Genomic DNA, 11,384 nt, shown 5'->3' on the forward strand with positions numbered 1-11,384 from the left:
TAAAGAAGTATAGACATATATGGTTTTACAGATTTGATATTAACAAGTACCATCCTCATTATTAGATGCATACTTGATAGATGTTTAGACCTACAGGGAATGTTTCATTGATCCCAACAACTTAAGTATTTGCTATTCCTAATGTTATGCTAATGTATAGCAGAGCCATGGAAATAACTTCTACAATATCTTAAGAATGTATATTTTTTTCTCCATACATACTGTGTTTTTTTGCACAACTGGAGCTTTGGTGTGGTTGGACATACTGTGCTTTATCTATGTTATTAATATCTAATTCTGTATGCATAGTTGTCAAACAGTAAAATATAAGAGTTACACGCCTCTGCCTAGACACCCTTAGGTGAAAATCAAAGCTCTTTTGATTTTGTGGAATAATGCTATTTTATACACAGAGGTTTACAATTACCTTCTATTTATAGAAGGCCAATAATAAAAGGTATGCCTCAAAAGTATCAGATACAGATAGCAAGGATCCAGGTTTACTGACAATGGAAAGAACAGAGGTACTGTTCCAAAACCTTAGTTTTGTTCTTTGCTAGACTGCAATAACTGGACAGAAGCAGGAAAAAAAAACCCGGTATAACACAATCACAAGGTTAAATATTCCACACTGATTATTCTCCTAACTTCTGCTGCTACTGTAGGTAAATTTGACTTGAAAGTGCCCATTCACTTGTCCAGTGGACCCAATTCCCCCCAAGGCTCACCCGGCAGCTCCACGGGAGGCTCACTTACGATCTGACACTTGGGGTGACATTCTATGCTCTGCGATTTTCGTTATTTTGCGGTAATTAGACCACAAAATGGCGATATCGCATTTTCCCATTAAATCGTTGATTTAATGAGATGCGCATAGGGGCTGAAATGGCATATTTTGTGCGTTAAGGTCTGGTGAATAAAAATGCGAGATTAATTCGCATTTTTATCGCATCCAGATGTTTGCGCACAGAAAAGTATCCAAGTCGCTTATTTAATGCTATGCGCATTTGCACATCGCATTTTTTAAGTGACTAATTTTCGCACTAATTTCAGACCTGGGTCTGTTAGGCGAATTAGCCAGAACCCTGCACAGATCGCAATGTTCCGTGCAGGGTTCTGCTGTAAAAAATAAAACAAATGGTTAAATAAAAAAAAAAACGAGCGCGGGGTCCCCCGCCCGAGTCTAACCAGCCCCGGGCTCACTGAGCCGGTGCTGGTGACATAAAATCAGGGTCCCCGACAAATAGGGGTCCCCTTGATTTTATGAAACCAGCACCAGACTCAAGGTCCGGCGCTGGTTCCCAAAATACGGGGGACAAAGTGACTAGGGGTCCCCCGTATTTTAAGAACCAGCACCGGACACAACCAGCCAGCAGGGTAATGCCACAGCCGGGGGGAGACTTTTTATACAAGTCCCCCCGGCCAAAGCATTAACCCCCTGGCTGGTCAGCATGGGCAGGGGTCCTGGGGAAGTGGGGACCCCCCCAATGAAGGGGTCCCCCCCCTCCAGGACTTACCAGCCCATGCTGATAGTCCGGGGCTGTCCCCGATGCCCCTGGCCGGTGGGCATCAGGCTGATGCTTTGTGTAAAAACAAGAATGTAAACTATTGTTTGACACTGGCGAACTATGAGTCCCAGCAAGCCTACCCCGCATGCTGGGACTTGGGGAACCACAAGTCCCAGCATGCGGGGCATTAAAGTGCCCGCTGGCACTTGTAGTTCTGCAGTGTAAAAAATAGTGCACAAAATGACACTGACACCCTGTAAAATAAAACTTTAATACACACAAAACACACACACACACTGATACTTACCTACCTTGAGCCCGTAGGTCGGTCCCTGGATCCTGGATTCGTCCTCCGGGGCTCCAGGGCAGAAGAGTCCGGTTCCGGGGCCTTGGTCCTGGTTCCGGGGCTGGTCCTGGGGTTCCGGGGCTCCTGGCGTGAAGAATCGGGGTCCGGGATCCGTGGTAGTCCAGAGGGGTACCTAAGGAGGGAAATCCAACTCACCTGCTCCCCGGCGGCGACCTCCGGTGACAGCGCTGCTCCCGACTGGTACCCGGCTTAAAGGAGTTTGTCCGGCGCTGAGATGTTTCCTCCTCGCCGTCTCTGAACAGAATGATTTCTCGGCCAATCAGGAGCCGAGAAAGTCGGCTCCTGATTGGCCAGAAATCATTCTGAATATAGACGCCGAGGAAGTAACATCTCTGCTCTGGATGCGCTGAGATGTTACTTCCTCGGCGTCTATATTCAGAATGATTTCTGGCCAATCAGGAGCCGACTTTCTCGGCTCCTGATTGGCCGAGAAATCATTCTGTTCAGAGACGGCGAGGAGGAAACATCTCAGCGCCGGACAAACTCCTTTAAGCCGGGTACCAGTCGGGAGCAGCGCTGTCACCGGAGGTCGCCGCCGGGGAGCAGGTGAGTTGGATTTCCCTCCTTAGGTACCCCTCTGGACTACCACGGATCCCGGACCCCGGATTCTTCACGCCAGGAGCCCCGGAACCCCAGGACCAGCCCCGGAACCAGGACCAAGGCCCCGGAACCGGACTCTTCTGCCCTGGAGCCCCGGAGGACGAATCAAGGATCGAGGGACCGACCTACGGGCTCAAGGTAGGTAAGTATCAGTGTGTGTGTGTGTGTTTTGTGTGTATTAAAGTTTTATTTTACAGGGTGTCAGTGTCATTTTGTGCACTATTTTTTACACTGCAGAACTACAAGTGCCAGCGGGCACTTTAATGCCCCGCATGCTGGGACTTGTGGTTCCCCAAGTCCCAGCATGCGGGGTAGGCTTGCTGGGACTCATAGTTCGCCAGTGTAAAACAATAGTTTACATTCTTGTTTTTACACAAAGCATCAGCCCGATGCCCACCGGCCAGGGGCATCGGGGACAGCCCCGGACTATCAGCATGGGCTGGTAAGTCCTGGAGGGGGGGGACCCCTTCATTGGGGGGGTCCCCACTTCCCCAGGACCCCTGCCCATGCTGACCAGCCAGGGGGTTAATGCTTTGGCCGGGGGGACTTGTATAAAAAGTCTCCCCCCGGCTGTGGCATTACCCTGCTGGCTGGTTGTGTCCGGTGCTGGTTCTTAAAATACGGGGGACCCCTAGTCACTTTGTCCCCCGTATTTTGGGAACCAGCGCCGGACCTTGAGTCTGGTGCTGGTTTCATAAAATCAAGGGGACCCCTATTTGTAGGGGACCCTGATTTTATGTCACCAGCACCGGCTCAGTGAGCCCGGGGCTGGTTAGACTCGGGCGGGGGACCCCGCGCTTGGTTCTTTTTTTAACAACCTTGCGCTGTCCTGCAAATGTGCGATTTTCACACATGAAAATCGCACATTTTCAGGACTAAAAACAGCGCACCAAATCGCCCCTATTCGCACTTTTAAGCCTCCAATGCGCATCACATTAAATATGCGCATTTAGGCTGAAAAATGCGATTTCAAAATAGGCGATATGGTGCGCAAATAAAACATGCGCATTTAGCGCATAGCATAGAATGTCACCCTCGATGTGCCATTTTTAAATGCGTTAAATCACATGCAATTTATCGCATGTAATGCTCGCTTGGATATAATGGGTTTAATAAAGATATTGCAAACAGTGAGAATGATGATATGAACGGTATATGGCAGATTTGCAAATATAAAGTCAATTGTCCAGTAAATTATTGTAATAGATGATGAAGCTTGGTACTTGGAAAATATTGCAATATAATTGAAGAGTGGAATTAGAATATAACTGATGTTAAATACTTAAAGGTTGTAGAAGGAATTGAAGATTGGATGGGTTGAAGAACGAATAAAGATTGTATTGCAGATTGGAATATTGGATGAATGATTGAAGATTGGATGACTTGTTGAAGATTGAGAGATTGGATGATTGGATGGTTGGTTGAAGATTGAAGGATTGGGTGATCAGTTGAAGATTGGAGAATTGGATGATTGGAGGATTGGAGGGTTGGTTGAAGATTGAAGGATTGGATGATTAGTTAAAGATTGGAGAATTGGATGATTGAAGGATTGGATGGTTGGTTGAAGATTGGATGATTGGAGGATTGGATGGTTGTTTGAAGAATGGTAATAAATGAAGAATGATGAGTGAAGAAGAGTTGTCCTTTGCTGTATGAAACCGTGGCTGCTGCCAGAGGTAACCGTGGAAGTAACCGTCGGGAATTTAGCAAGATGAGACCCCTTAGAGAGCCTGACCTTGCATGGTCCACATTGGCGGTAAGCAGAGTCCGATGGTACGTGAAGCAGTGAACGGCCAGCAGGATCTCTTTAGGGAGAAGCTCGGATCGTAGTGAGGACTACAGAGCCAGGAGGGAGCGAGTAAGCTCAGGAGCGTAGCGAGTACTACAGAGCCAGATGAGAGCAATGATGCTGCGGGGTGGACATCATTGCACTGACTGCCGGACTAGCCTGAGCAGTCAGTACTTACCAGGTGAGCTGTGCCGGGATTGGTCAGACAATCAAAGAGTGAGGAGCCGTGCAGGAGAGGCTGGGGAAACCAAGAAGATGGAGCCCGCCAGAGAGGGCGACAGATTCCAGCCTGCCCTGATGATACGCAGCTTACACAGACGCTGACCAGGCACAAACACACATGGCGGTATGCTACCCATATCCTGCATGACACCGGAGCACAACACGCTGGTGTCACCACGCGATGACAGCGCGGCCATATGTACCCCAGTGAAGCTAGAGACATGAGCAGAGGTGAGCGCCATGGTTTTAGTGTACCCAGAGGGTCCAGGGCTGAGCACTACACAGGGGTTTAGGAAAAACGCCATGGTGGATGTGACACAGCGTAGCATGTGCCGCTCTAGCTGACGTTATCAGCGTCTAATTCCGTCTAAACTCAGCACACCGCTATCAAAGGGGGTGTACGAAATGCAGACGCTACAATTTAGACGCTTTAGCGTCTGAATCCATATGCACTGTGCAAAACACTCTTAAACCTGTCCACAGTGGAACTTGTCGACGCAACAGCTGTCGACCTTGTAAATTCCACTATCCACGCCAACCCGAAGCGTGGCGAGCGGCGGCGGTACGCGTCCTACGACCTTTTCATACCCCCACTATCCACGTCGGCGTGGAATTGATTTTATAAAGTGTGGCAAGCGCAGCGAGGCGAGCCCCGCGAGGGGATGCGGATACCTTCACAGGTATCCGCGTCCCCTCGCGGGCTTCACAGGTGTCCGCGTCCCCTCACCACACTTCGGGCTCCGTGGCTCGCTGCGCTCACCACACATTATAAAATCAACTCCACGCCGACGTGGATAGTGGGGGTATGAAAAGGTCGTAGGACGCGTACCGCTGCGCTTGCCACGCTTCGGGTTGGCGTGGATAATGGAATTTACAAGGTCGACAGCTGTTGCGTCGACTAGTGCCACTGTGGACAGGTTTCAATAGTGTACCCCTAGACCCAACTAAATTTAGATGCTTTAGCGTCTAAATTTAGATGTACCCCTAGTCCCAACTAAATTCAGAGGCTTTAGCGTCTAAGTCCAGAAACCCCGGCTTCTTAGCAGCTAGCAGGTAGTCGGGTTTCAGACGCTTTAGCGCAGGGCTGGGCAACACCGGCCCTCCAGATGTTAATGAACTACACATCCCAGGATGCTTTGCATTAGTTTTGCTATGTGGCCATGCTGAAACTGATGCAAGGCATGCTGGGATGTGTAGTTCATCAACATCTGGAGGGCCGGTGTTGCCCAGCCCTGCTTTAGCGCCTAAGTCCAGAAACCCCGGCTTGTTAGCGGCTAGCAGGTAGTCCGGTTTTCAGACACTAAAGCGTCTAAGTTTTAGCATCTCTGCATGGGGGACACGACCCCTTCGTAGCGGCTAGCTTTATCGTCTGAATCCTGACTCCCCCTTCTTAGCGGCTTGCAGATAGTCCGGGTTTCAGATGCTTTTGCATTTAAATTTAGCGTCTGCATGGGGTACTCCCCCTTTGATAGGGGGGTGCCCGGGGTGTCCACTTTTACATGCCCCCGTTGTCAGCGGTACGCAGGGCTGCCTATTTCACTGTGGTACTACAAGTACCATAGTGACCTGGCAGCGCGCTGCTGCTGCTGCCAGGGCGCTACGCTGATAACATAAGCTGATAATACGTAGCTTACAGCTAGAGCGGTACGCGCACAGTCAGACAGAGCTAGAACGGCACGCGCACAGTTAAACAGAGCCTCTGGCAGGCTGCCAAGTTTCAGAGACAGAGTGTGCGCGCGGCGGCGCCGTGAAACTACACAAGTACCTTTTTTTTATTCTACTGCCACCCTCCATTCGCTGCCTGCCTCCAGCTGTAGAGTGGTGAAAGCGCCGCCACTGCACAGCGTTTTACCTCCTCAGGGATCGGTTGAGATAAATTGTGGGTGCAAAAAAAACATCCGCGATGAGTCACTGAGGGCTGCACATACGATTTATGTTATGTGCAGCCCATCCAACCTCTGACTGTGATCCAATGTGCATGGGACGGCTCATCGTATCGGATGTTAGACACATACAATTTAGGCCTGATCTTGTCCCGATCCATAAGAATCGAGCCCGAAGGGTGGCGAGGGCAGCGTCCCCCACGAGGGGACGCGCATAACTTCACAGGTATACGCATCCCCTCACGGTGCTTGCTGCGCTCACCACGCTTCGGGCTCGCCACACTTTATAAAATCAACTCCACACCGACGTGGATAGTGGGGGTATGAAAAGGTCGGAGGACATGTACTGCCGCCCCTCGCGGGCTCGCTGCGCTCACCAAGTGTATTGCATGATTTAAAAAAAAAAGACTTGTTCATATTTTACCATCCCAGTGGGCATAGACAGAGGCGTAGCGAGGGTGGTTCCGGTGGAGCACCAGCTCTGGGCGCCGGAAGATAACATGGCGCCGGAGCCGTGCCGGCACCACCAGCTCGCCCGCTCCATCCTGGCTCCCCACTGTGTCCACTGTCCGGGAGACGTGCTGCAATTTAAAATTCACATCTCCCGCTCTCTTAGACAGCGTTGCTCAAGACGCAAGACCGAGCACTCCCAGTCTTAAGCCACACACAGGAGCAAGGACTGGACGCTGCGCGAGGTCAGTGTGACTAGTCAGCATCTGCGAAAGCAAGCCGTCACTGGGCAGTAGGGAGACCTGTGTGAAAGGGAATGCAAAGCCGGCGCACTCACGGTTGACGCGCTGTTCACAGCAGCGCAAACTGGAGGCTGAGCCGGCCAAGCCCGCACCCACTTACGAGCTTCTCACCCGGATGCCTAGTACCCAGACGCCCACCACAAATATCGGGAACAAGAGGTGCACCCATGGGAGGCATACTAACCACCACATACTGGACCATAGTCAGGAACGTCCCCACTACACCAGTGAATGGCGTGGGACCGAACTGACACCGAGGGACCAGAGACAGCACCCATTGGAAAATTAAAAGACATAAGGTACCCTAAACAACTAGCTGGGGCAACTGGGATGCCAGACCCCAAGTTCATATGTACTGTGAGGAGGACCATTAAGGTCTGGACTTATATTGGTAATCGGACAAGATTAACATTTGGTTCACTATTTTAATAATCACATTGTTGCTATACTATTACATTAAATGTATACTAAGAAACTGTTCTGATCACTGCACATATTGTATATTAGTTGCAATATAAGGGCTACAGTGTAACCAAGGGAGCGCTTAGTATATCCTTTACCTGCAATTGACCAAAGAAGGGGCGTGGATACCCTTCAACTATTAGCAGCACCCTTGGTTAACACCTTGACATCAGGGTAAGCGCGCTGTACATCAAATTCCATAAACGTCTCCTGCTGGACCACTAGCCAATAGGCGCTTGCGGTCCAGCAACCAATCAACTGGTGGCTGCTGGACCACGAGCGCCTATTGGCTAGCACAGTCCAGCGGGAGATGTGAATTTTAAATAGCACCACTGGCACCGTGCACTTCTCCCAGACACAGCGCCTAGCTACAACACTGCATGCCCGGACTCCCTGTGTATCCAGCTTTCCCTACCGCCAACTGCCTTGCCGCATTTCCCTCTACATATGAGACACTGGTGCCGTGAGCAACTGGCAATTTACTTCTGAGATAACGGAGATCACTCCCCGGAAGCTGACTAAGTAAGGAGTACTCCCACCCTCTCTGCTCCACACTACTAATCCCACCCTCACTCCCTGTTCCACACTACTACTCCCACCATCCCGTCCGCACTATATCACTCCCACCGTCCTTCCCTCCCTGCTCCGCACTATATCATTCCCATCCTCATTCCCTCCCTGCTCCACACTATCACTCCCACCATCCCTCCCTGCTCCGCACTATCACTCCCACCCTCCGTCCCTGCTCCGCACTATCACTCCCACCTTCCCACCCTGCTCCGCACTATCACTCCCACCCTCCGTCCCTGCTCCGCACTATCACTCCCACCTTCCCTCCCTGCTCCGCACTATCACTCCCACCCTCCGTCCCTGCTCCGCACTATCACTCCCACCTTCCCACCCTGCTCCGCACTATCACTCCCACCCTCCGTCCCTGCTCCGCACTATCACTCCCACCTTCCCACCCTGCTCCGCACTATCACTCCCACCCTCCGTCCCTGCTCCGCACTATCACTCCCACCCTCCGTCCCTGCTCCGCACTATCACTCCCACCATCCCTCCCTGCTCCGCACTATCACTCCCACCATCCCTCCCTGCTCCACACCACTACTATGCTTGAGCATTACGTTGTGTGGTATAATGTTGGGCCACGCCCACTTTTCACTGCGCAGGAGCCTCACCTACTACAAATTGGGGGGGGGGGGGGGCGCGAAACATGACCTTGCTCCGGGCGCCGTGGCACCTAGCTACATCACTGGGCATAGAGGAGGAATAAAATAGTGTGCCAAGCGCAGGGAAGCATCATGCCTAAAGCATGACATAGTGACTTTAGACCCCATGACCCATGCCCGTCAAAAAGGACGGAGTCCATTTAAAAAATACATTGAAAAACACATGCCAACCTTTTCATGTGTTGATCTATTCCATGGTGACCTTTGTATAGGTCAACCTTCTGTATGTCGACCTTTCAGCCAGGTAACCTAATTTTAAGCAGTAATAGCTACACTTTCTTATCTTAACCATATATCATTCAAAGGTGTGTGTGTGTGTGTGTGTGTGTGTGTGTGTGTGTGTGTGTGTGTGTGTGTGTGTGTGTGTGTGTGTAAATCCTACTGTGGCAATGAATTACTAATCAGAGAAGTTAAGAAATAGTTGACTGGAATTCTGTTTACCTCAAGACACATAGGGGCAGATGTATTAAGCCTGGAGAAGTGATAAAGTGGCTGGTACTTTATCACTGGCCAATCAGCTCCTAACTGTAACTTGAGGAGCTGATTGGCCAGTGATAAAGTACCAGACACTTTATCACCACCAGGCTTAATAAATCTGCCCATCTGGCCCCGATTTATCAATGACATATAGCCCTCCTAGCACTCGCTAAATGGGTTATATCCTACTTCCAGCATTCATCTAACGGCTATAAACTAAATTCACTGCTGTTCGCTCCTGTACCACTATCGTCCTCTAAAGATGTCAAGAGTGACTCGGTCTCCATTCCTCCAATGGTGACCTAGCACTGCCTTTCTGGCTTCAGTGAATCCTTCCTGGCATTGAAGGGTCCATGCTGGTTAAACCTCTGACCACATGACATCTGTGTTCCTCCCCTGGAGAGGAGACATTTCCCTGTTTCTACCTTGTGAAGGATCAATGGAAATGGTCAGCTGTGGCAGTGAATAAACTGCCTAATGTGGGCAACTTGACACTTCAACATATTGCATTAGATGGACATGCTGGATGATTCTGAATGTCCAATGGATTAATATTTTGGATTGGTCACTTAAATACACTGTACAATTATCTGGGTTATGTACCGATATCCAGCGGACAATTTTAGTCCATTTTCGAAGCGATCTGTCTAGATCATGGGTCTTCAACCTGTGGCCCTCCAGATGTTGTGAAACTACATGTTCCAACATGCATTGCCACATTATTTCCTATAAAAGCATGCCAAAACTGTCAGGGCATGCTGGGACATGTTGTTCCACAACATCTGGAGGACCACAGGTTGAAGACCTGTGGTCTAGATCAAACAGAAATTAATCAGGACTCGCTCCATGTGTATGCCATTGCTCGCTCATATCCTGAGCACATGCAGTCAAGATATAGTTAGATCGCACTGCATGTGCATCAAGAAACTGAAGTCAGCACAGATTGCTCAGCACATAATACTATGCATGCTGAGCGATCTAGCCAGCAATGTGTGCCGAGCGAACTGTGCTAACTCGATCGCTCAGCAGGGAAAGTCGCCCCGTGTATATGGGGTGTATGGTATATGCCCACATTAATGGGGCATACACAAGATTAAAGCCCCATTTCTAAGCGTGCTGACTAGAAGTGAAGCACAGATCGCTCCGTGTATATGGCCCCCGGCAACGGCTATGCGCGGTCCTGCGCGTTGCTATCGCCTGACTGGATTTATACTTCATGCAGTTAAATCTAGTTATCGCCAGTGTTCTCTCTCCAGAGAACACTGGCCATGACAGATTGCTCAGCACACATCGCTGGTGCAACGCTGTGTGCTGAGCGAACTGTGATGCATCGCTAAGCACAGATGCTCACTCGCCCTGTGTGTACGGGGCTTAACTAGCATTTAGTTTCAAACCACCTTTCAGAACTCATCTTGTGCTTACATTTCACAATAATATAAAATTGGTTAAACAATATCTTTCCCACTTTTCCTTATTACACTACCTAAGAAAATTTAATGATGTAAGTACAAAGGAACTGTATAATATAACCTAAGAAGCATTGAAGTCGAAATGACAGCTTAACAAAATGCACACTGCTTTAAAAGGCAGCAATTAAATAAATAATACAAGGAAACAGCTGTCAGTTAAGTATTTGCTCGCCGAAGAATTCTAAAGGGTTATGCAGAAAAATAAATGGTGAAATGTATTAACTGCATTACCTGTTCTGATGAGTCTTCTTTGAGAGAGAATTGTTTGCTCCATCGGATAGGTAGCTGGGTAAGGTAGGTAAAAACGGGCATCCCTGAATTCCAGTTACTCACTCTGATAATAGCAGTGTTAGGTAATAAGATAAGCAAATTCTCAGTCGTGACCTATATATTAATCCACTTTTGCTAGTGCTTCGGTAACACATGCAGAGCAGCTTCTGTGCCTGTTCATTGTTCTTACTGAAACTATACAGCAACTAATAAAAAAAAAAACCAGGTGAACAACTTCTGAGCTCTCAGCAAGCTTTGCCTAATAATCAGGCTAGGTTACGCCTCCTCGGTTTGAAGCTAATGCTTGAATAATTGGATTATTTTAGGAAGCAGCTGTAGGTGACGCTTTTATT

The sequence above is a fragment of the Crinia signifera genome, chromosome 5 (genome assembly GCF_055691185.1).
Source record: "Crinia signifera chromosome 5, ASM5569118v1, whole genome shotgun sequence".
NCBI lineage: Eukaryota > Metazoa > Chordata > Amphibia > Anura > Myobatrachidae > Crinia > Crinia signifera.